Source organism: Chelonia mydas, chromosome 1, assembly GCF_015237465.2.
Source record: "Chelonia mydas isolate rCheMyd1 chromosome 1, rCheMyd1.pri.v2, whole genome shotgun sequence".
NCBI lineage: Eukaryota > Metazoa > Chordata > Testudines > Cheloniidae > Chelonia > Chelonia mydas.
Genome location: NC_057849.1, coordinates 291,155,346 through 291,181,328, shown reverse-complemented (window position 1 = coordinate 291,181,328; position 25,983 = coordinate 291,155,346).

Genomic DNA, 25,983 nt, shown 5'->3' with positions numbered 1-25,983 from the left:
ATGTCTTTAAATCAAGGCTGGATGCCTTTCTGGATGGTATGCGTTAGTCACATCCAGTTACTGAGTGTGACATGAGCCAGGGTACAATCTGGACTGTTGAACAGCTGTGTCCCCTCAATTCTCCAACTTGGGGTACCTTTTACATTGTTTCGCTGTGTGAACAACCACTCCTAGTCTGCTCACACACAGCTTCCAGCATGTAAATTTACTCCCAGCCATACTGTATGATTGCAATGGCTAGCCACTCTTGAATTACACTGCAGAGCAACACCAGCAAATTCCCAGTCCCAGACTTTCTCCCAGAAATGTGTGTCTTGCACTTCCCAGCCCTCTCCTGGACAACACAAGCTCATATAAAGTCTATCATTTTATTAATAGGAAATGATATGCACCAATCCTCAAATAGAGTTTCCCAAACACTTCAATCCAAGCACACTGGTTTAGATAAAACAATAAAACAAGTTTATTAACTACAGAATGATCGATTTTAAGTGATTACAAGCAATGAGGCATAGGCAGAATTGATTACAGAGAAATTAAAGGTAAAATGCAACTAACACCTAACTTAACAAGCTAAGTGAATTAAGAGCAAAAGTCTCTCTCAACACATGTTATAGCAGTCTTCCTGGTTGAACTCCTTTCTGCCAGTATCCCTCCCCAATCCAATGATGCTTCCTGTGTCCTTCAAGTGTTGTCGATGCTGTGAGTAGAGATGAATGGAGAGAGATCTTGGGGCATCTGTTTCCCATTCTTATATCCTTTCCTCTTGAGAATCATCTCCAGCTCAGGTTTAGGAGACAGGGTCTGTGGGGATGGGAACTTCCAGATGTTTCTTTGCCAAGATGTAAATTTCTCTTTCACACCTTTCTTCCTGCCAAAGAATGGCCACTTAACAAAGTGACAGTCCATTTGATTTCACTGACATTGGCTGAGGGATCAGTTTGCCTTTTGTCTCTGAGGAACTGGTTTATGGCTACTTCCCCAGATTTGGAATATGTGTTTGTGACATCTTACAGAAGAATCTTATAACTTTACATACAATGTTGCCATGCATATTTTACTAGGACAATAATGATCAGGAAATCATGAGTTTTCAGATGCTACCTTACAAGGTATATTTTGTACAAAATATATCATAGACTTGGAAAAAGGAGCAGACATAGAAATATAGACTGTCACACACACTTATTACAGGGGTAACCGGGTGAAATGTAATGACCTGTGACGGACAGGTCAGACTAGATGATCTATTGGTCTGTCCAAACTTAAATTCTATGTGTCCCAGCAGAGGGGGATGTAAGAGAGGAAGTATGGTCTAGTGGTTATAGTGATAGTTTAGGACTTGGAAGAGCTGAGTTAAATTTCCTGCTCCACCACAGATTTTGTGTGAGACCTTGGGCAGGTCTGTACCCCAGTTCCCAATCTGTAAAATGGGGATAATAGCACTTTCCTAGCACACAGGGGTGTTGTGAGGATGTACACATTAAAGATTGTGAGGTGCTTTGGTACTGTGGTGGTAGGGGTCAGAGAAGTAGTTCAGATAGATAGAAGTATTCAATAGGTTGAAATACTGTAGCAACAGATTGGAAAAGAAGTTGTCTTTTTTTGGGCTGAATTTTGTCTTTTAGTCATCACTGATAAGAAGTTATTGAATTTTGAATCATCCTATGCACATTGGGCCAAATTCTGTGCTGAGTTATGCTCCATGCAATCTTACTAGGCCAAATTCTGCTCTGTTACATTTTGTCAATTTTGAGTAAGACTGGGTTGGTAATCAGACGTTTAATTGTCTGTCATAGACATCTACTGCCATGTCAATATCAATATTTATCAAAAGGTAATAGGAACATACACACACATGCAAGAATGTTTGTGAAAAGCTCAAATGTTCCCTACACTTAGCAGTTACCCATCCTAATTCTGCCCCTGTTCAGTACACAGGCATAAGAACACATCATGGTATTAGTCATATACACACAACAAAGAAAAAGCTTCTGTACAACTGAGAGTGTTCTTTTAAAGTTTTTCTTAATTCAGTTGTGCCCTCTTTACTTTGTAAAACAAAACAACAAACATGATTACTCTTACTAAATATTGCAATGAACATGCTGGCAGAACCTTAGCTATAATCTGTGAATGCAACACTGTAATTTTACAACAGTAGCAGTTCTTAATTAACATCAAAGTACATTTTAATTATTATGTGAGTGTATCCCTTTCTTCCCACGATACTATACTTAATCCGTACAACTCCTAGCATAACTACAGTAGTTTAACTCTCTATGTGATAGTTAAAAATATCCAAATGGTTTCACTCCCGCATCTCCTGCTTTGGATCTCCCTCATGTGATCTTCACTCCTTTGTTTGGAAGGAGGGCTCAGGGATGTCTGTAGCAAAATCCTCCCCAGATAGCTCTCTGTGCATTTCAGGGGCTGGAGTCAGGGCATGCTGGGAGTAGAGTGGCTGAAGCAGGGGTGCTACACATCCTACTCTCCAGTCCCCTGGAAGACACCCCCGAAGGTTTAGTACCACATTAGGCTTTACTAGGTGTTTTTAGTGCTCCCTTTCCCACACCTCCCTAGGCTCTGCAGGCCTCTAAATGATACAATTACTCTGTTTTTAAAAGAAAATAATGTGTGGTTGAAAAGGCTGAATTTATCTTTCTTGTCTTATGTTCAGTATAATGAGACAAATTCTGACAGAATAGGAAATTGACTGCATTCGGTGCCAGTGATGATTGGAAAGCATACAGCCAACTTGCAGAATTTGCCTAGCATAGGAAGTCATGGAGTTAAATGCTGCAGCTGGGTTTCTGAAGGGGAAGGATTGTTCTGTGTTGCTTAGAATATTCATAGTTGAGATTTGAAAGCCGTTTGAGAAGCATTATCTTCCACAGTTCAAAACAAACTGTTGCCATCAGTCTGTGATGGAACAGAAATATTCAGGGGGCTGTTCCCAGTAAAGTGAACAACGAAGCTCCCCAACTGGAGCAGAACTGGGCACTCTTTACCTTGTGGAAGGGCCTCAGCTGTGTTTTTTTTTCTTTGTATTAACTATCCTCTCTTCTAGGTCTGTTGCCGAAATCCTTACTCAGGACATTGCCATTTTACCTTCTGAGAAATAATGTGTTACGATTAATAATCACTCATATTCTAGAGCATGGAAAATACTAAAAGCCAAATCGTGAATCCATGGAAGCAGAAACATATGGGATTCTGTGGAACAAATTAATAGAAATATACTAATACAAATGGCCACATTATACTTAAATTCTGTATTTTTGTTTGATGTTTGCCTTAGTGGGCAGGTACATTGTCTATATGTATATGCCAACAAAAGTATTGTTTAAAATACTGTAACAGAAACAAATGGTAACAGATTGTCCCTATATTTCCTGGATTCAAAACATAATGAAATCAAATGTGTCTGCCAGATATGCTATGTGACTGAGCAGTCATGTGTATAAGAAAATGCACATACAGGGTCTTGAATGACACAAGTGAATATCATTTTGCTCCCTACAGAGAGTAGTGATATGACATTGGTATTATTGTTGGTAATGATGTGCTTGGAGATGGAGGAAGAAACTGATATAGCATGAGAATGACCATCCCTACACTAGCTACTCTGATTAAAAAATGTTTGTATGGGTCTCCATGGATCTCAGATGAACAAAGCCTATGGCAAATCTTAATACCCCTTGCTATAGGTAATGTAGAGCCTTTTGCCTGGACTGAGCATTGAGCAAGGTATTTAATCATGTGCCTAACATTAATCTTGGAAGTAATTCCACTAATTTCAATGGAGAGCTACTCACATGCTTAATGTTAGGCACGTGCTTAAGTACCTTTCTCAATCAGCAACTTAACTGGCAAGAGATTCCTTAATAAGAGCATTCCCATGAACATCAATAATAAAGTGTCGCCCAATGGATGAAGGATTTTGTAACAGCACTCTGTGGTCTATTATACAGAACCATTTTGCTTGTTCTCCTGATCATACAGTGCCCATTAGCGCTCTATTGGTTGGTGTTTGTAAAATGCTCTGATGATGAAAGGCCTCCTATGCAAGTGCAATTTATGTAATTTTACCTCAGAATGAAAGAGTGGCTGTAAATATAAAATCTTTGATAGCAGAAAGTGTCACAGTTAGAAACATTTTAATTTACTATAGGATATCACTTCAAAAAGCAGCAGCAGAGAAAGGGGAAAATAATTTCTCCATTCGTTACTTCCATATGACTCCATAACTTGCATACATAGCCTCTGGCTCTTCTGGTGAAAGTAGGTTAGTATAGTTATGTCTCTGGGGTGTGGATTTTTCACATCCCTGAGAGATATAGCTATGCGGATGTAAGTTCCCAGTGTGGACCAGCCCTAATGCTTTATCTTCATCAGAGATTTAATGCGTTGGTAGATATAGGCTTTTGGACTGATCCCATTGCTTGTAATAAATGCATAAATTTGTCAAATATTTTGGGATATTTGAGTCAAAGACTATATAAAATGTCATACTTGTTAATTGTGCGGGTGGGGAGATACTGCAGTGTGTATAAAAGAATAAACTTTTTTGAATTTCTTTGGAAATAGATTAGGTATCTCAAAGTTAGTCCTGTACCATTCAATAGTATAATCTACACACACAACTCAATTTATCTAGATTATAAAACTTTTTTATGCCTGGCTACTAATTTAGTCCTGATCCTACACACAGTCCTTACACACATGAATGTTATCATTTGTGTGTAAGTGTTTGCACAATCAAGTTAAGTGTGTGGCCACACAAAGGGAAAGGGAGTATGGAAGAGGGGGGGGATTGCAAGGACCGCCAAGTAGCAAGTAGTCAAAAAGGGAGTGGGGAAGAGTAGGTTGGTGCTGTGTTTATGTGAGACTAGGAGTATATCTTCACTGTAGAGTTAACCTGGGCTCTTACACGGGTATTGTCCCTAACTTCCCACCCATCCACACACTAAACCCTGTTACCTGAGTTTAGTGGTGCTTTCAGTCCACGCTAGATGGCCTATTGTGGGGCTGCAGACCAAATCCACTAGTAACCCAACCACTTTTCAGTGAGGACTAAGCTAAACCGCTCAAATGCTTGTAGTCCTCCAATGCCTTCCCACAATTCCCCCTGTGTATACCCAAGATGAACAGGTTCTCCCACAATTCACTGGGAAAGAATCATAAAGTGGCTCAGCTTACTGCAACACAAAGTTCTTTAGGGCGTGCCCCCAGAAGTCCTAGTAACACACACAGGTGAGAGCAGCATCTGTGGACACAGTAACTTGGGTATGACTGTGTACACTTAGTTAGACTAACCTGCGTGCTTGGTCCTAAGTGCTGATTACCTGACTTGACTCTGTGATGAATCTATACCCTATGCTGCACTCTTTAGAGCAAACTACCCACCCTCCACAACTGGAGTGCTCAAGAGGTATTGTATGTAATGCCTCCCAGGGTTCTTCCTGGTGTGGTTTGACTGCACTACCCCTTGCAACAATCTGTGGCTAACAGATACAACGTAATCCTAAGGTTTAGAATGCAGAATATCCTCAATTACTTCTGAATTTACTTATATCCAAAATAACTATTGCCTGTGAAAACTCCCTGACTAAACTTTGAAATCTACATTCTCCAAAGATAATGTGAGGAGGCATGTGATCCAGTGATAGGACACTAAATTGGCAGTTAAGACTATTAAGGTCCTAAAAAATTTGCCACTGGCCTTGCGTGTGACAATTGGGCAAGCAGGTTTAATAGGAGCAGGTTTAAAACAAACAAAATGAACTATTTTTTCACATAACGCACAGTCAACCTATGGAACTCCTTGCCAGAGGATGTTGTGAAGGCCAAGACTATAACAGGGTTCAAAAAGGAACTAGATAAGTTCATGGAGGATAGGTCCATCAATGGCTATTAGCCAGGATGGGCAGGGATGGTGTCCCTAGCCTCTGTTTGCCAGAAGCTAGGAATGGGCGACGGGATGGATCACTTGATGATTACCTGTTCTGTTCATTCCCTCTGGGGCACCTGGCATTGGCCACTGTTGGAAGACAGGATACTGGGCTAGATGGACCTTTTGTCTGATCCAGTATGGCTGTTCTTCTGTTCTTAAGTTTCTTCACCTTTTATGACTCAGTTTCCCCTTCTTTGTAAAGTGCTTTGAGATCTTTGGAAGAAAAGTGCTACGTAAGAGCTAAGTGTTGTTATTCTCTAGGGGCGTGATTCTCCATTGTCTAGTACCTTTTGCAGCCATTTACACCTGTACAAAGCAGTGGTGAAATGCTGCCAAGCCAGAAAGGTAGCATTATATCCCTATTTCACTTTCACTTTGAGCAATTGGAAATGGCTACAAAAGTTACAAGGTCGTGGAGAATCAGGCTCTTCTTGCTTAATCTCTTGTCATGATTCTCAGCAGTAGCATTAACTGTGTGTATAGTTCTTCAAAATATATATGTCCTCTTGTGATTTTGTCAATGGAAATAGTTTGCTTTATGCAGTGTAGTAGCTGAGTTGGTCCCAGGATATTATAGAGACAAAGTAGGTGAGTTAATATCTTTTATTGGACCAGCTTCTGTTGGTGAGAAAAACAAGCTTTCAAACAGAGATGACACATGGGGGGACATGCGGGGTCATGTGCGCCCTTCCCAGATTTGCTGCTTGGCTTGTACTGAGCATGATCAGTAACATTGCCCTCACTCTTGGCAGGCCCAGGTCATCTCTGATTTCAAGCTTACACACAGATCTTCTTCAGGTCTAGAAGAAGAGCTCTGTGTAAGCCTGAAAGCTTGGCTCTCACCAACAGAAGTTGGTCCAATAACATATATTACCTCACCCACCTTGTCTCTCTATTATCTTGTAGCTTTATGGACTCAGAGCCAGATTTAAAAAGTATTAGGCACCTAAAGATGCAGATAGGTGCCTAGTGGGATTTTCAAAAGTGCCTAAGCAGGCTGGGTGCTTAACTCCCATTGAAGTGAACAGGACTTATGTATCTACCTGCATCTTTAGGTGCCTAAATATCTTTGAACATCTGGCCTTCAGTCTCATTCTTTACAGAGGGGTTGAGAACAGCTGACTAGCTGTGCACAATGAGGCTCTGTGACAGACCTCTTTTGTTGCTGGTCGTGGGTGGGCCACCTTTCTTTCTGGAACCGGAACATTTTCCAGCAACCTGCCAGTGGCTGCAGTTTCATTAGGCTGGATACTACATGTGTGGGAGTGTGTTTGTTTAACATCTATCTGTGCACAACGGTTATTGTTCAGTGCTATAGCTGAGGCTCTGAGATATGAATGTTTGTTATCTAAGGTCTAAATGAATGCTAATTTCATGAAAGCGATAAATTTGAGAGATGCTTTTAATCTATTTTCTTTGTCCATATCTACAACCAGTTTTAGGAAAATGAATGTACAACTCTTACAAAAACATTGGAGGCTAAAAGATGTGCTTGTTAAATGATACATCGGAGCGGGGGGGGGAGTTACAAGTTACACTCATCACTAAAGCTGTAGTCTTTCAAAGTGATATCCATTTTCTTAAGTCAGACATTGTTCTTGTTACAGTGATTTCATGCAGCTTCTTTCACTGCTTATCATCTTTGCAGGATGAAAAACCACTTTAACAGAAAACACTGCTTTCAAGTGTAACCCTTCTGCCCATCAGAGTTGGCAGCAACAAGGGCTGGGTTCAGTATCTAGGGGTTCCATTCCAATAACACAATGCAAAACCGGCTCAAGCCCCCACCCAGTGACCTGGGACAAATATATACCACCCCCGCTGGGCGCCTCCAAGAGGCAATACTTCCCCTCTCACAAGCACAGAGTCTGAGTGTAGCAAAACCTTTTAATAACAGAGAGAAACAATGTGGCATTATTTTGGGGAACCACTACCATCAGGATTCATAACACAACCCATGAGCAAAAACCCACCCCAAGCAAATTGGGCCATGTCCTTTCCCTTTAGTTCTTGAGTCCAGCAACCCAAAAGTCACCCAAAGTCCCAAAAGACCAACATCCCAGAAGTCCCTGTCCCTGGTCAGTGCAGCCCCAGAGTTCAAAAGTTTATCTGCAGAGTTTTACCTCCCAACCTGGGTGGAAATGGGGGGGTTAAGGGGTACCTTACGTGGTCCAAAGCCAATTGCCCCACCTCTCTGTGGGGCTGTGCTGTGCTCTGCTCCACCAGCCATCCCACGACTTTGCTCTGCTCTGGCAGCCGCTCCGCACCACCACCCATCCCGTGAGCTGCTCCAGCCATCTTGCAAACTGCTCCGCAATATAGCTTCGGGCTCCCCCCACTACTTAACATAACACTCAGTGATTTCAGCTCTTAGTAATTTTAGCTCTTTAATGATTTCAGCTTGTAGTAGGGGAGCCTCAGTGCTGGTGTACCATTGGCCCAAAGTGATTTCAGCTTAGCAGCCTGTAACTAGACTCCTATTGGAATCAATCCTATTGAAACTAGCTCTGATATTCCACAGTAGAGAGAGGAGACAGTGCAATTGGCATGTAGGACCCTCACCAGGGGGCCCATACCACCAGGCATTAATACCTGTCCCCAGTCTCTCTCTATTCAGTGGGTTTTGGAACCCATGACCCTTGCCTAGCGAGTGCTGCTTAGTTGATGGTGAGTCCCTCCGTCATAACAAAAGACCAAGTACAGTTCCACTGTCCTTGATTCACATAGTCAGGATAATTACAGTTTATTCCTGCCCCACTAACAGAGAATTTGGGGCTCCTACAGCAGCCAAAGTGACCATCTAGGCGGGGTGGGTGTGCCTATTCAAATGAGATCAGCCCCTGAAGTTCTTTTCCACAACCCACCACGACTCGCCACCAGATGTCAGGGTAGAGCTCATCCTGACTCTCCTTACACAAGCAAAAAGTAATTTCTTGCTTTTTGGGTGGATAAACCTGGTTCTTGTCATGAGTAAAATGTACATACCTGGTAAATTTTTTTTGAACAATCAAGCTAACTGTGAGATTACAGACTTGGGTCATATGCTTCTCTCACTTATGCCAGTATAAATCAGGAGCAACACCATGGATTTAAATATATTTACTCTGGCTTCCAACCTGTATAAGTCCAGAGCAGAATTTGGTTCTGTGGTGTGCAGTAGTTCATCAAAGGCCAAATTCTGCCATCAGACCCATACTAAGTAGTAACTTTTGCTCCATGGCTACTTGCACAGTAAAGCTGCTACTCAATGGGAGTAAGCATAGTAGTATCTTGAAATAAGCCAGCGTCACAGTTTTACTTCTGAGATAATAGAAAAGTTTAAGGCTCAAGAAGTCAGTAATGTATCCTCAGATTTCCTCTTGTATTTGTCTGGGGCAGAGATATGAAGGATGCCAGAAATGTTCACTCGCTGCATCAGAGAACGTTGATCAGAAAATCTCCCTGGTTAGACACTATGGGTGGGATTTTCAAAAACTCTAAAACATTGGTCTCCTCCTACTCCCATTGACTTCAGAGAGAGCAAAATTATGCAACACCTGAAAGCTTTTGAAAATCCCACTGTATGACCTTAAGTCATGCTGTTCCGGATTCATTCATTTCTCCAGCAATAGAGCTGGTAGAATTTCTTAAACTGAAATATTTCCATAAAAAAAGTAACGTTAATGGAAGTACATGTTCATGCCACATTCTGATGTCACACATTACGAGTGTGTGTAAAGTAGTGTACAATATATAAACAGCAGCTGGCTCTTTTATTCACTTGATCACCTTGTCCTCGCCAGATTGCTGTTTGCTTGACCAATACATCTGATGAGAGAAACCGTACAGGTGGGATTAGAACATCTCTCATGAAAACTAGTTTTCTATCAGTTTTAGGAATTTGTACAAATCCACTAAGCCCTTGTATAGTTTTTGGTCACTCTATCTATCTGATTTAACTGCAGTATTTATCTTGGTGGCTTACGTAATATGTTTAACTATGTTTTAGGGGTTTTCAGTGATGTTGTAGCCATGTTGGTCCCAGGATATTAGAGAGACAAGGTGGGTGACACGAAGAAGAGCATCTGTGACGTGAAGAAGAGCTCTGTATAGCCTGAAAGCTTGTCTTTCACCAGCAGAAGAGGTTACCTCACCCATCTTGTGTCTCTATGTATTAGGCGAGCGCTTTCCATTTCTTATCTCTGTCAAAATATTCCAAAGCAGATGGCTTGAAAGCAAGTTGTTCTGCCCATTGGTGTTACTGTTTCCTCTCCTTCATCCAACATGTTATCAGACCACATCCTCTTAGTGTCAACAATGGCACTGAAGTTCTTACAGTTCCTTTATGCAACCCTGATACGAAATCCCTGCTAGAAAGGAAATCTGGATGATAGATGCCTAAAAAGTCCTTTGGGTATTTTACCCTGTTGTCTTTTCTAAGCAGATTCATGGGTACGAATTACAACAGTGTGGTTTTTCCAGCAGGCTTCCTCATGGGCTTATAAATATTTTCCTTCCATTTCTAAAACCCTCTTCTCTAAAAGCAGAGGGTGAGACTCTGTTCAGCACATCTTAAGGTATGTCTACACAGAGATAAAAAACCCACAGCTGGCCCAGGTCAGCTGATTCTGGCTTGTGGGACTCAGGTTCCAGGCTGAAAAATCGCTGTGTAGACATTTGGGCTCAGGCTGGCTCTGTCTACACCACAATCACAGGGCATGAATGCAGCCCATATAAGCATACCAAAGCTAGTTTTAATCTAGCTAGCTGTGGTACTGGAGCAATGAAGCTGGGACAGCATGCACTTCAGGGCAGGATGTAAAAGCCTGCCTGGAGCCCTGGGGATTTACTTAGGTGGCTAGCCTGCACTGAAGCCCACACTTGAGACCCTGAGTAGGTGGAGAGTCCTAGAGATTAGTCTCCAGCCTGAGCCCTAGTGTCCACACAGCAATTTTTAGCTTGGCAGCCTGAGCCCCAGTGAGCCCGAGTCAGCTGCCCCATGCCAGCAGTGGCCGTGCCATGGGTCTTTTAATCCTATGTAGATGCACCCTAGGACTCATGTACGCTAGAAAATTTTGCTGCTTTAACTCTGCTGGTATAGGTAAAGCAGTACAATGCCCCAGCATGGACATAGTTATGTTGGTACAGCTGATTCCTGTTCAGGAACTGAAATAAACTATACTGGGATAAGGAATCCTTATACCGGTATAACTGCATTGACACTAGGGGTTTTACCTGTATAACTGTGTCACCATCATACCCCTAACAGACATAGTTATGCCAGGAAAAACTTTTAAGTGTAGATCAGACCTTGGAGCCGCAGCCTAGGGCGATGGGATCTGTGATGTCTTTAAGCATTGTGATGCTTGCGCCATCCTCCTGATGGGTTGCTCCAGAGACTGACTGAGAGGGCCTTACATAATTTGGCTCCGGGAACCTTACTGTTATGACAGCATCCACTGTCTTGCAATAGGATCTTCAGAAGGGACACTCAGGCTGTTTTATTTTGTTCCAGTACCTGCACTGGGGGAATCCTTCCCCTGCAGTAACCAGAGCTTTTTGGGCCCCTTTACACCACTCTGGCCCTCACACCCAGGATGTAGGTATCTGAGCAGGGTTGAGGATCTCATCTGGTTTCTGCTTTCTTTGTGAAACTTTTTTGATTGACTTCTAGTAATTGCTAAACAGAAACCCAAACAAAACTTTTGACCACATTTCAAAGTCAATAACGCATGTATATCAACTTGTCTGAACACACCTGCTTTGTTTTGATTTTCTATGCCCTTGAAACCATGTTACAGCCTGAGAAACTGAATGACTTGCACAGAGAAGCTTTGAACTCTTCAGCTCTGTCTGCGTTTGGAAGAGATCACACTATCTAAACTAAGGGTTGATGTTACAGGATTGTAATCTTCTTGTGTCATGGTAAAACCCACAGGCGCATGAAAAGAGGGAAGGAGGTGAAGTCCAGGAGGTTCATTTTTGCAGAGTTTCCTTATAAAAGTCTCTTCGATGTGATGGGGCTTATGGTTTGCAGAGAGAACTGGGTACTTTAAACCAGTGAGCCTCTCGGAGCTCTTTTTGTCTCTCTGAGGCGATGTTTACACTGCAATCATACCCACATGCAGACTCATGTGTAGATCATGTACCCGAGCTACTTTAATCTAGCTAGCTTGGATACTGGAACAGTGAAGCCGCAGCAGCATGGGCTTCAGTGCAGTCTAGCCACCTGAGTAAATACCCAAGACTCCAGGCAGGTTTTTACATCCTGCCCTGAAGCTTGTGCTGTCACAGCTCTACTTTGCAGTCCCCGAACTAGCTAGATTAAAGCAAGCTTGGGTATGTGTATATGGGCGGCATTCACACCCCATGACTGCGGTGTATACATAGCCTAAAGTATCCTCTTATCATCACCACCATAGTATCAGAGGGCCTCACAATCTTGGACATATTTATCCTCCAACACCCCTGCGAGGTAGGAAAGCACTATTATCCTATATACTGTTATTATTACTAATATAGTATTATCTTATTAACTATTCTTTATCCGCCTATTAAATCAATAGATTTAAAACCCATAGGCTTCTAATTTCAATTTATATTTCAATGGAAATACAGGCACAGATACTAAAGGAACCAGAGAAACTGAAGTTAGAGCTGGTCTCCTTCATTCCCCTCTCATTTCCCTCACCCCCTTCACATTCCATGCTGTATTCTGATACTTCACGTCCTGGGGAGGGGGGCAGAGGCTGTTTCAGCAGCTAGTGTCCTTCTTTAGGCAGGCTTGCTGACTGTGTTGCCTGCGTCACATGCTGCTCAGTTCTTGAAAACTCAAGTGAGCTTAGAGTGTTGTGTAAAATTTGGATGCAAATGAAAATCCACAGGGACAAACAAAGAGGACTCTGCCTTCCGTGCTTGCCCACCCACCACAAGGGAGCTCTCAGAAAATAGAGGCTAAATTTAGTGATGACAGATCTGCCAGGAGGCCTTTTTGAAAGCTTTAAAACAGAGAGGATCTAATAAAGCTGGATGGAGAGAAATAGTTCTTTCTGTATGAGGAAAGCTTGAAACTGTTTGGTTTGGAGAGGAGGTGAATAAGTAGGGGCCTGATATATAAATCCAAAATAATGAATAGTTGAAGGAGAGCAAACTGGGTCCTCCTGTGTTTGCTTTTTGCATAATACAAGAAGGAGGGGACATTGTAAAGAAAAGCAACAAATGTAATGATAAAAGGAAATACTTTGTACATAATACACAATCAATTTCTGGAACTCATTGCCATTGGGTACCATTGAGGCCAACAGCTTAGCAGGATTCAAAAAGGTATTAGACATCTATGTGGATAATAAGAACAGCCAAAGTTCAATAGATACATACATAAATAATCCCTCATGTCAGGGCATCAGCCAACCGCTAACTGATGGGGGGAGGGTTAGGAAGAAAAGTCTGCTGTGGGCAAGTTACTTCATAATTGTCCATTATGTGGTTTCTTACTCCACCTTCTGAAGTGGCTGGTACTAACAAGTGTCCGAGACAGGAGACTGGACCAGGTGGGCCATTGCTCTGATATAGTTTGACTAGTCCTATGTTAACGCTTGGCTAATTATGCACCTTAGAGCTAAACTGTGTCTTATATGATGTTGGGAATGATGATGTGGTGCAATGTTCCAGCGAAGCCTCTGCAGAGCACTGGGCTTGATTCTTCACTGCCTTGTAATTTTGGATATTGGCTGGGAGAGGTTTCCATTCCACAGAGTCCACTGCAACAAAGCAAAGCCACTTTCTGATCTGAGACATAACGATGACCTGTTTAAAAGAGGGATGGTGTCAGAGCTGTATTCTGCAAGACAGCCTGTCTGCATCATTTGCACTCTAAAAACCAGTGGTGTCCCTTTGCAGACTGCCATTGTAATGAAGGCTGGGCAGAAGTTATGGACATTGACATTGTGACCCAGATTATAATTCTATGATAGGTTAATTTACTATTTTATCTTAACTTTATTTTATAGGTTTACTACATTCAGACCCCTCTTGCTTTAGTTGCATGTTTGTGCTTATGAATCTTAGATGTTGTGTATTGTTTGCACAGATTGCTAGGTTTATAGGGCTGATCCGATTCCCACTGAAGATGACAGAGGTCTTTCTTGTGATTTTTTAATTGAATCTGGATCAGGCCCATAATAGTTCATCACTCTGTTCATTTGGGTTTAAAATGTGGGTTGTGGATTTAATCCTGGTGAATTTTGCAAAGTCCAAACACAAACATGAGGAAACATTTCTTTCTTCCCTTATGTGATAAGAGAACTATTGCACAGCAGGTACACCCCTTAAAATATGCACTGGGAATCACGTTGAACATCGGGGAGCAGAGGGGGACTACAATCACTCACTCTTTTCCTTATATCTCTTTGGAAAACAATCCAGGATATGCAATGCATGTATGTCTTAAAAGCGTTGTGGTAGTGAATTTTAAGTGCACAAAAATTCAAAGCCATTGTAACTTGGCTACATTGCACCATATATTTCTGCTTAGAAGTGGTGGCTTTTATTAAATTTAATTACTTTTCCATGTTATGGTTTTAAATCAAGAGCAACTTCAAAACAAAGGTGGTTTATATTAATATAACAGTTCTCCCCTGTGGCTTGGATAGTAAAGGTGTAGCTATTAAATGAGGGTGGTTTTTATTAAACAATATGTGAAGAGCAACTACTCCATGAGAACAGTTAGTTACTGAAGGTGGCTTCTAGAGAGATGCTTTTTGGATTAACTTTAGAAGAAATATCTGAGTCCATAACAAATGTGGTGGTGGTCCACTCCTTTCCAGTGTGATTTAAGGCATACATTTTAACAAGATGAATAGTAAAAGAAACTACACAAGTGGGTTGAATTACAATTGCTGTGGGAACCATAATTTTTAATTTCCTGACTTCTGTGGGTCTGGATTCTCAGCCATAATGCTGCTTTGTGTTTATTTTATTTTGCACTGATGTATCAAATAGATGATATAACAGACTAAAAATGGGTTATGTGGCTTTGGTTGAGTAAAGTGAAAAACTATGCTCTTTTTCATAAGTATGGGCATATGGCATCAGTATTGCTTCTTCATGTATAGTCAACTTGTTAAAACACTTTGGGCCAGCCCCTCAGCTAAATGGGTCTGGCTCCATTGGCTTCAGTGGTACGAGGCCAGTTTTCAGCAGTTGAGGCTCTGTCCCTTTAGAGGAGGTCTGGGATTGGTGAGCAAAGCAGAGTCTTGTTGAATCAGTTCTAATGAACTAAAATCCTTTTATTTTTAATCTGAAAGAACAGTTGGAATGACATGTTCATTGCTATCATGGTCTCTTCCCCCCACCCCCCTTTACTCCAGCTCCTAATATCTGGCCTGCATGCAGCTCCTGTACATACAGGGAATCAGAATGTAAAGAAGCACAGAGAGTTTTAGGTGCAAGTGTATTTGTATTAAGTGTAGTTTAAAAATTAGATTAAGTAAATGATTTTCCTTTTAAATTATGTGAAACTTGGTGATGACGACATAAAACAGAAAAAGCACAGGCTTCTTACGCTGTAATTTAATATAGCTAGTAGTCACTTAAGAAATACAGATCTGATTGATACATCATTTTTAATGTTCTGACTTCAATTCACATAGCAGTAAAGTGTGAATGCACATATTTAATCTTGTCAGTGGCATTTTCAATGCTTTTCTATTTTAAGTAACATGCTTTAAAAGTTCTGCTCCCTTAGTTCACACTGTTATTGTCTGCTCCAGTTGTTGACTTAGTAGCTTTTCTGTTGTAGTCTGGGAATGAGTTCCTTTGGACTTTCACATTATCTTATTATAATATACATTATTTATACTGGAGGTTAATGACATTAACTCAGAGGAATTCACTGGGCATTGCATTTACAAGATATAAAAATGCTGTTGTCAGTTATGGAAATTAAGAGTAAAATAGCGTTAATTCTTAAGATACTTAAGCTATATACCTTATTTATTTTTGATACATGATTAGTTCTAAATACTTTTGTTTATATTCATTAATTCTGAATTATTTAGTTATTACATGAGAAAATACATCGCTTTAGAACTGAATTGGAATGCTGGCTCCATCCAGCTAAATAAAGCATAAATAAATAAATAAATAAATAAACTAAAATAGCACTAAGTGCTCTCCAGGGATCTGATGAGTGGTTAAGTAAAAATATCCATGTTTAATATCCTTTCAACCCCCAATTGCCTTAATTTTTTTTTGGTTTTGTTTTTAAAAATAAAATCTAGAGAAAGGAATAGAAATGGGGCCAGTATCTGAAATGACTAGCTAGACATGCAGATCTGAGTAATATGAAAACCAAAAAGAGACCAAGGCTCTAAGGACCAATTTTTCAAAAAACTAAAGCACACTTGATATTCCACCCACATGGTGGGTGAGGTAATACCTTTTATTGTACCAACTTTTGTTGGTGAAAGAGACAAGCTTTTGAACTTCTATATAGCGCTTCCTCATTTGTGTAAACTCAAAAGCTTGTCTCTTTCACCAACAGAGGTTGGTCCAGTAAAAGATATTACCTCACCCACCTAGTCTTTTTCTAATATCCTGGGACCAACATGTCTACAGCAACACTGCGAACAACAATTTGATATGCCAAACATTTTTTAGATTAAAATACAAGCAGGAAAAAAAATCTCCCTACCCTCTTTCACCAAGAAAATACTATTAAATACTATTAAGGCAATTCAGAGCTTTTTTTAGAGATCCTAAAGAAGCAAAAAACTAAATACTTCCCTCGCAGACAGTGTAGTAGCAGTAGAATCACTCTATGGATACTACTGCTGCCTTGTGTCTGCAGTATTTATGTGGGTGCTGTGCTTCCTACATAGGGGAAATGCCTGGTGCATGTCCATATTTGTAAATCAGCTGACCCTGCTCTATTCCTCCCTGTAGCCATTCCCCAAATGTCCCCTTCTTCTGTAATCTTTCCTTTTCTGCAGGAATGTGTTCATTTTGGAGCCTATTAAATGATAGCATTTTTCTTCTGACACATCATATCCTTTAAAAATTCATTTTTTCATACCACTTATAGCATCCTGTATTACTTAAGGCCTCTAAACCAGAATGTAGATACTGTATAGTATAAAGTGTGAATACTGCAGTTTTAGCAAAATGTCAAATACCCTAAAAAGGAAAGAGTTTTAGTTGGACGGCATACAATCAGTCAAAAATGGTGTCTCTGGAGTCCCAAAAAATGATGCTGGAATCTGTGGTTATCACAGATTTTTTTGAAAACCAGTGATTTGAAAACCATTTATAATGAAAATACATGTCTGTTTCTGGAGACTTAATTAAAGGTGTAAAAATACTCTAATAATTTCTGTAACTCAGGGAATCTGTCCCTACATGGCAATCCTTATAGGAAGCTGCTGTGCTGTGTGAGGCCTTTAGGCTGCTGCTTACATGTTTGAAAATGCCCACGTTTTTGGCATATTTTTCACTTTACAATAGTTGGGGCCTTGAAGAAGAGGGACTATTGTTCCATCTCTTCAGCTTTATTTTTGAATATTTCCTCAGAAAAGTCTGGAATGAATTGGGAAAGAGTAAAACAAATCTATTGGCTAGCCAGGAAACCTGTAAATGGTTAACTCCCCATTGTGCTGTTGAAGACTAGTGTAGACAAGAAAAAGGATTTTGCCATTAAAAATAGGGAGTGTCTGAATGTTTTATATACACTGAAACTTAAAACCCCCCCGACAATTAGAAAATTACTTATTCATAGATATGAAACAAAAGTTGCCTGAGGTGACTCCACCTTTTGTTCTGGGAGAATATTTAGTTAAAGCATGCTTGGCACAGAAACACCAACATCATATGATACAGCATGCCAAACGTCCTTTAAATACTCCCCTTCCCCCACCAGTGTATAACGTGTACAGATAACGTGACTAATTATCCCGGCCCACCTTGATTATCACTACAAAAGGTTTTTTCCCCCCGCCTGCTTTCCTGCTGGTAATAGCTCACCTTACCTGATCACTCTTGTTACAGTGTGTATGGTAACACCCATTGTTTTATTTTCTCTGTGTATATAAAATCTCCCCACTGTATTTTCCACTGCATGCATCCGATGAAGTGAGCTGTAACTCACGAAAGCTTATGCTCAAATAAATTTGTTAGTCTCTAAGGTGCCACAAGTCCTCCTTTTCTTTTTGTGGTTACAGACTAACACTGCTGCTACTCTGAAAACTAAAGGCTGGAGACCAATAAATGTCTTTGGTTGAGTTTCAGTTGATAAGAAAAAGGAGGGAGACTGCACTCCATAATATATTAACCCCCAAAGTTGTAGTGAAGTAAATAAGTTATTTCACCCTCCATTTCTTTCTGGATTGAATCTCTCCTGATGCTACTCTCCACCAGAGCATCAACAGGTTCCCTCTAGAAGTGTGGCAGAACCATACCATCCTCTTTCCCCAATGGACAAGCATCTACTCCTCCCCCGTGGTACAGATCTTGTTGATTTGGGAGAGTTTGGGGATGATTTTTGGAATTCTGTGGAAGGACACTGTAAGTTTTGGGAGCATTATGTTGAACTTGTATCTCCAGTCAACCCTTCCCACCTGTCTGCAGTACCTTGCTAGATTGCCACTTCATTGCAACCCGATTCCCAATGGAACCCTAGTTCTGAGAAAACTGTGTGGGTGGGTTGGTCAGGTGCTAATTTGTGGTTTGTACGCTTCAGTGCAACACTGCTGGCTAATCAGGTTACCATTACTCAAGATTACTCATGGAGGAGGCCCCCGTCTTCCCCCTGGCTTGTCTTGTGTTGCTGAGACCTGTCTGGATGATTCAACTGGCCTTTTATGGGCTAAATTCTCCCTAGTCAGGTTCTTGGTTCAGCATCCTTGAAGATCTCCATGCCCAGAACTTCTCTGATTTGAAACATGCCTGGTTGAGCCTAAATTAAAAGAGTTTTGTTGAGATGCTTTGCTGTCTCACTATTAAGAAATGAAATTTAGTGAGGCACACATGTTCTCTGAATGTCAAATATACTCTACAACTTGCAAATACTAATCAAGTCAATCCAAATAATGCCAACATAGAAAGTTCCCTAAAAAGATGACTTTATGCATTCAAAGCTATTGATTGGGTGAAATTATGCCATGATTTACAGCTCAGGTATTGATGTTAACAGGGTTACACAAGGAAGTTGTAGCACCAGTTAAGTATTTACTATACCCCTTTCGTGCAGTGGGGACTGCTAATACTTTTTGATTTTTGTCAAAGAGGCAATAACATTACCTGTGTTGAATGAGCAAGTTGGAGTTCTACTCTCTATTTCTTTTAAAGAGTCAAATGGGCCAGAATGAGAGAGAGCGAGCACAACCCTGAGAATGACTGACTGTATAGCCTGGTGAGTAGGGCACTCACTCAGAATGTGAGGGATCCAGTCCCCCTGCTCCAATGACTCTAATTATTTATTTACAGTCCAACAGCTTCAACAGGAGAGACTGAGTGAGGCCCCTCCCGACCACATGAGAGTAGACTTTAGCCTAATGGCTAAAACACTCGTTCTGATTCGTGGCACATCCTAGGTTAGTACCCTAACCAATCCTCCTCCTCACCTGTCCCAGGCTGTTTTGTGGAGGAACTTGATCCAGTAGGCTGCCTCTCAGCACATCTACGGATCAGGTCCCACACACAACTTAGGTGGCCAAAAGTCTATTTTCTCTTGGTTTGTGAATCTCTTGGGCTTAGGCAGGGAGTAGGTGCCTAGAGGGAGGCAGCAGTGCACATGCTCAGACAGAAAAAGGCACGTAGGTAACTTTTACTACAAAACCTGAGGTGTTGAGTGAGTTTAGGTGCCTACAGGATTCAACAGGAGTTTTGTCCATTGCAGTGGAGCCTTAAAAAGGGACTTTTGCACTTAACTCTTTTTAGGTCCTAACTGTCCGTGTATTCCCCTCCTGCTTGCTGCTGTATAAAGGTGCTCTTTCTTCTTATATAATTGCTTATGTCTTTAACTTGCAAACAGAAGAGGGGCAAGAGTGCTGACTTTTGTGAATATTTGTTTTGGCAGCACTGGGAATGTTGGTGCAGTCCAGACAGCAGAGTGAGCAGGCATGTAGAAGAGTTATTGAGTAAGCAAATCAGCGGTGTGGCTCTCTATATGGTTTAGGTAGCTGAATTTTAAATCAGCTACCATAAGTTCTACAGCAGACACAGCTTACTGAACTGAGCAATAAAACAATTAAAATGTGTAAAAGTCAGCTTGGGATAATAGCCTTTTTATTTGTCTGTCTCCCTGTGATTAATGGCAAATGAACTATAAAATTTTCCTTAATCTTCAGCCTGTTCTGCCTTTTTCTCTATATTCTCAGAAGACTTGTTCTAGGCATACATAGTCTATAGGGAGAAGTTACTTTTCATTTTCAGTATTAGCTGAAGACCAAGATTTCAGGAGAGGGGACCACAGAACATTAAAAGCCCATTCACAATAAGCACTTGAGGGTGGGCATTTGTGATAGTCCATGTACAGCAAGCCAGCTCAATGAATATACTTAGTGCTGGCCATCTGGCTATACCCTCTCCAGAGCTTTTCCACCTTGGGACAATCGGTAATCGTTTTTCTGCTCTGGGTGCCAGGGCTACCAGCAATGGAACTTGTAGTGCAGATGGTATTATCTATCACTGTTGCTTAACACTGATCTTAGGCACCCCTACATCTGCTATATGCAATAGAGTGATGAAAATGCCAGCAGTACCAGTGGAGATGCACTGTTGGTTGCTATTGTGAGAAATATTGTTAGGAATGATTTCCTAGTGTAGGCAAGACTAAAGAGGGTTTTTTTTGTTTGTTTCCTTTTAAGGCACTTGGAATTCTCCACCTCCAGAGATTCTGGCAGAATCCACTTTACTGAAATAGAGGAAACTAAGGACAATCATTTAAGAGGCCAGTATTCTCTTAGCATATAAATGGGGATTATCTGTGGTGATTCTTGCTGCTTATTACAGTGCTGTATTGTGCAGCCCACCTTTGAACATTGTTCAGTGACATAGTGCTTGGTGCCTGGCTATGAGGCTTACCAAATACTAAAACTGTGGGAAATTTTAGAGGAGGCTGATGTATTTAACATAAACGTGTCTATTTTTAATTTTCTGGAGTAATCTCACTTCTGCTGCTGCTTAGTTTGAACAGATTGTGACCTAAGTCTCTACAGTTTCCTTTCTGGTTTTCATACAGTGCAACAAGATCCCTTTCTGTTACCCCATTTACCTCTTCCCCAACAGCGGCCTCTTCACCAAACTGCAGTGGTGTAAATTCTCCAACTTCTCATCCTAGCTAAGCTCTTTGATCAGTTGAGTGTTTCTCTGGACACGGTCCAGTTTTTTTCTAGTTTTTCCCCTTAAAGCAGCCTCACAGAAAAACTTAAATCTTGTTAGAAACCATTTTGCTGAAGTATCTTTTTTTCTTAGGTTTCTTCATGTCATTAAGGCCAGTCTATGTGAAAACTGGATATTCGTATGTCGGAAGCTTAGCTACTCCTGTTACTTTCACTGTTGTCAATGGGAGGCTTTTTACTGCCTTCAGCGAGCATTGAATTGGGCCCTTAAAGCAAGAGCCTGTGTTTGTTAAACCATGATGCTCCTCAAACCAGATCATTGTGGTAAAGTGCAGCACTAATAGCTAAAGAAAATAAGGCTAGTATATGTACCTGTTAATATTTGCCTTTGTCTATGTCCCTCTGTGACTTGGGTTCTGGAAACTGTTATCCTGCATATGCTTTAACTCTGATTAATATTCTCCTCTCAGTCCCGGTTATGAGATTATATTGGTTGCCAAAGCATGACTTCAGTATAGGGACTTCCAGCTCTTGGGAGGCTGGGCTGTTTGCCTGATTGTTTGGTAAAGTTTTAGTTTTATATTTCACTACTAAATCTTATTGATCACAGATTTTTTCCCTCTGCCAGTATGAACAGATAACTGCAAGTGTCAACAGCACAACACCCCCCCCCCCATCAACTATGTTAGTACAGTGACGTAATCCAGAAAATTTGCTAAAGTTCAAATCCCCAATTACATTTTCTACTGAATTTGCTGGCAAATACTCATTGCCAATGGTTGCATTCCAAAATGCTTGCTTTCCACAACAGTTACTTTATCTGTTTTCCAGGGTACAGCTTCCAGGAAGAAAAACAGGAACATGAGAGGCCCAACAGAGCCAAATTCTGCCTACTGCTACACCCTTACCATCCCACTGATGTCATTAGATGGACAGTTAATTTATTCTGACTTTGCGGGCATTACATGTGAAAAACAGAGGGCAGAAATTTAACCAAGTGTTCAGAGCGGGCTGAGTTCAAAATTCCAGGCCCACCTTCAAAATTTGCCAAACAATTTCAGCTCCTTTTAAATTTAAATGAAATGATTTGATCTTTCAGTTTTGGAAAATCAGTCTCTTTGCTTCACATATCTGTTCTGTTTTACTTCATCAAACCACTCATTCTTTTGTGTGTAATTCATTGTCTGACTACACCAGTTTGGGTCTAGACCTGAACTCTAAGAGCAAAATCCTGCTCCTGGCTACTGGCCTGATCCAGCTTCGATTAAAGTCAATGGAAACAAAATGGATGAGTGTATAAGAGGGAACAGGGAATATAAAAGCAAGCCAGAGCTCTCCATATCCTTCAAACGAGTGTTAAAACACCATGCTGTGCACTGTAGAGAGCCTGGTGTATTGTTCTAGGAGAAGTTTCCAAACCCCTATATCATGTGTGCTGCTGTTCATAGCAAGTGCCATCAGGGACACATACACACTGCTGCTATTTTGAGTGGCAGCGAAGTGGTTTCCAGAGCATATACCCTTAGTGTATTTGTGGACACCCTGTCCTGGTTGTTAGGGTTACTACATCTGAGGGCTTGGCTACACTTGCGAGTTACACTGCAATAAAGGAGCCCTGGGCGCACTAGCTCACTACCTGTCCACACTGGCAAGGCACGTAGAGCGCTCTGACTCTGTGGCTACAGCGCTGCTGGGACTCCACCTCAGCGAGTGGAATAACGTTTGCTGCGCCCCTGCCAGAGCGCTGCAGCGCCAGTGGGAATGAGGTGTTGCATTACTGCGCTCTGATCAGCCTCTGGAAATGTCCCATAATCCCCTTAAGTCAAATGGCCACTCTTGTCATTGTTTTTGAATCGCTGCAGGAATGCAGATATGCCCTTTGAAAGCTCCATTTCTGACAGCTGGCTGCTTATCTGCTCCTAGACAAAGAAACCATTAGTGTGGAATGCTGTGTGTGAGAGAGAGAGAGGCGGGGGAGAGGGGGGTCTCCTGCTGTCTGAACTTACAAGACAGCATGCTGACATGATCTCAGCCCCCCAAAACCCACTTTCTCTCCCTCCACATACACACAACACACTCCCTGTCACACTCCACCCCACCCCACCCATTTGAAAAGCACGTTGCAGTCACTTGTGGGCAGCTATCCCTGCATGCAATGCACCGCTCCCAATGCCGCTGCAAGTGGCGCAAATGTGGCCACGCCAGTGCACTTGAAGCTGTCAGTGTGGACAGACTGCAGCGCTTTCCCTACTGTGCTCTCTGAAGGCTGGTTTAACTCAAAGCGCTTTACATCTGCAAGTGTAGCCATGCTCTCAGGCTGCACTGAGCAACATCTCTGCACTCTGAGTTGGCTGGCCAGGACAGAGTTTGGCCTAAATGTCTAGATGGGGTTAATCTGACTAGATTTGCTATCACATTTCAATAATGGGAATGTAGAGGCCCAAAAACCTGGCGTAATCTCTGAGGTGGTTTTTTTTGTTTTTGTTTTATGACCGTAGTTAAATATTTGTCCTTGAATGCATTGCTTAGAAGGGGCAACCACAGCTAATCCATGTTTCTGAAGTTGGACATCATCCATAAGTTTAAAGATTCTTTACCTCACTTAGCTTTACACAACATATAATTTATAGAATGGGATCTGATAGCTTAGTTGATGGGTATTTAAAAATCTCTTTATTCACAATACTCAAACCAGAACAGTGTTATCTGTATTGTTTAGAATAGTCTGGGTAACAATGCCTCCAGTTTTCAGAGTAGCAGCTGTGTTAGGTGAATAGTTCTCCTTCAGAGTGCTGGGAAAATCATCTCAAAGGAATGCAGATATTGACTAACTCATAGTTTTGGATAGTAATGGTTAAAAGTAGTGGAAAAGTACATAATTGCTTGCAGCCCTAAAACACCACAAAAATTACCATCCTGCAGAAAAAAATTCTGCCCTTAGGCTACTGCTAATGCAGCTTCAAAAATGGTCATAAAAACTTACTGGCCCAGACATAACAGCTGCTTGTCTATCTATCCAATGATGATGAAAAAATTAAGGCCAGATCCTCAGTTGGTGTCAATTGGCACAGCTCTCTTGGCTCCAATGAAGCTATTTGCTGAGTTACACCAGCTAAAGAGCTGACCCTGATTATATTTAATTCTCTCATCAATAATATTTACTTGTCAAGGCTATAGAATTTTGCAAGTCTGAGCTAATGGTTGCAGTTGGTGGACAAAGTATGGATGGAAAATGTACTTTTCCAGGGTTAAGTATCTGAATTCAGTAAATGCTGACATCAATTTGTACACAATAAACAAAAAACAAGCACTTCTCACCCAGCTATTTTGCATGTGTTTGTTTATATAGCAAGTAGTAGATGTCATGGTTGAGGATCAGGAAGGAAACAAGATTCTGTGCAGGGAACAACTGTCCTTATTAGATCATAGAGGGGAGAGTGAGAGATTTTAGATATCAGGAGAGTGCTATAAAGTTCAGTGGCTTTTGTTCTTGGATAAGTGTTGGGGCTTGTGTCTACACATGGAAATTTACCAAAATACCTATTCTGGAATAATTATTTTGGGAAATTTCCAAGTATAGACCAGACCTTAGGTAGGAAAAAGCCCTTCATGACATTTTGGAACAGAAAAGGTTCTCACTTTGGAAGCTCTTGCTTGTATTCCATGACTTAACTAGTGCAGTGCTAGTCTTACAAGATCACATAGCTGTCTCTTTTTATGAACCATGACTTTAGGAGGATGCCTCACTGATAAATCACAGCTTTGGGAAGCAATGCTGTGGAGCTCTGTGGTGACACAGCAGTGATGGGAGGAAGGATGGTCTTGTGATTAAGACATAGGGCAGTGAGTCAAGAGTCCATGATTCTGATCCTGGCTGTGCCCTGGGCCTGCTGGGTGGCTCTGGGTTGGGGATGTAACCTATCTGTGCTTCAGCCAGCTCTACAGCTGGGCACATTTGTTTTGGCTGAAAAATGCAAGTTCACTTCAATTGAAATATTTCACGAAGTTGTGTCATGACTTTTACATAAAAGCAGAAGAGCTTCTGAGAGACCCTGCCTCACAATAGCCAATAGCTCAGTGGTTAGGGAAATTACTAAGGGAGAGCTGGGTTCAAGTCCTTGCTCTAGAATGGGGATTCAGACCTGGGTCTCCGAAATGAGTTCCCTGGCTATTGGTTGTAAGGCAGGTGGTGTTGCTGCCACCACAACCACCTTCTCCTCCTCCTCAATTTTTGTGAACCTAGCTCTTAATTTCCTTTCCTTTTATTAAAAATACCTGAAACGAAACATTTTGTTCAACCCAAAACTATATTTTCCCTACTTCTAAATTCACAAAAAATTCTAAAAAGTTTCAGTTGGGGTTGAACCCAATTTTTTTTTTACCAGTTTTTCAGAACAGCCAGCAAGCCACACTATCAGTTATTCGCCCAGCTCTAGTTAGCTCCTCAGTGCAATGGGGATAATAATACTTCTCTCTGTCTTAGGGGTGCTGTGAGGATAAATTCACTGATGTTTGTAAATTCTGCTGAGATCCTTACATGGCAGGTACTTAGTAAGTGAATGTAATTAACTTAACAACATGTTAATAATGCCGAATAAAATATCCTTTAAATTTCTTCTCTCTCAGAAGTCTTCAAAGTTGCACGCTGTGAGGAATGCCAGAAAGGGGCAAACCCTTACAAACAATAAAGTTCAGACAAACTAGCTACAGAAA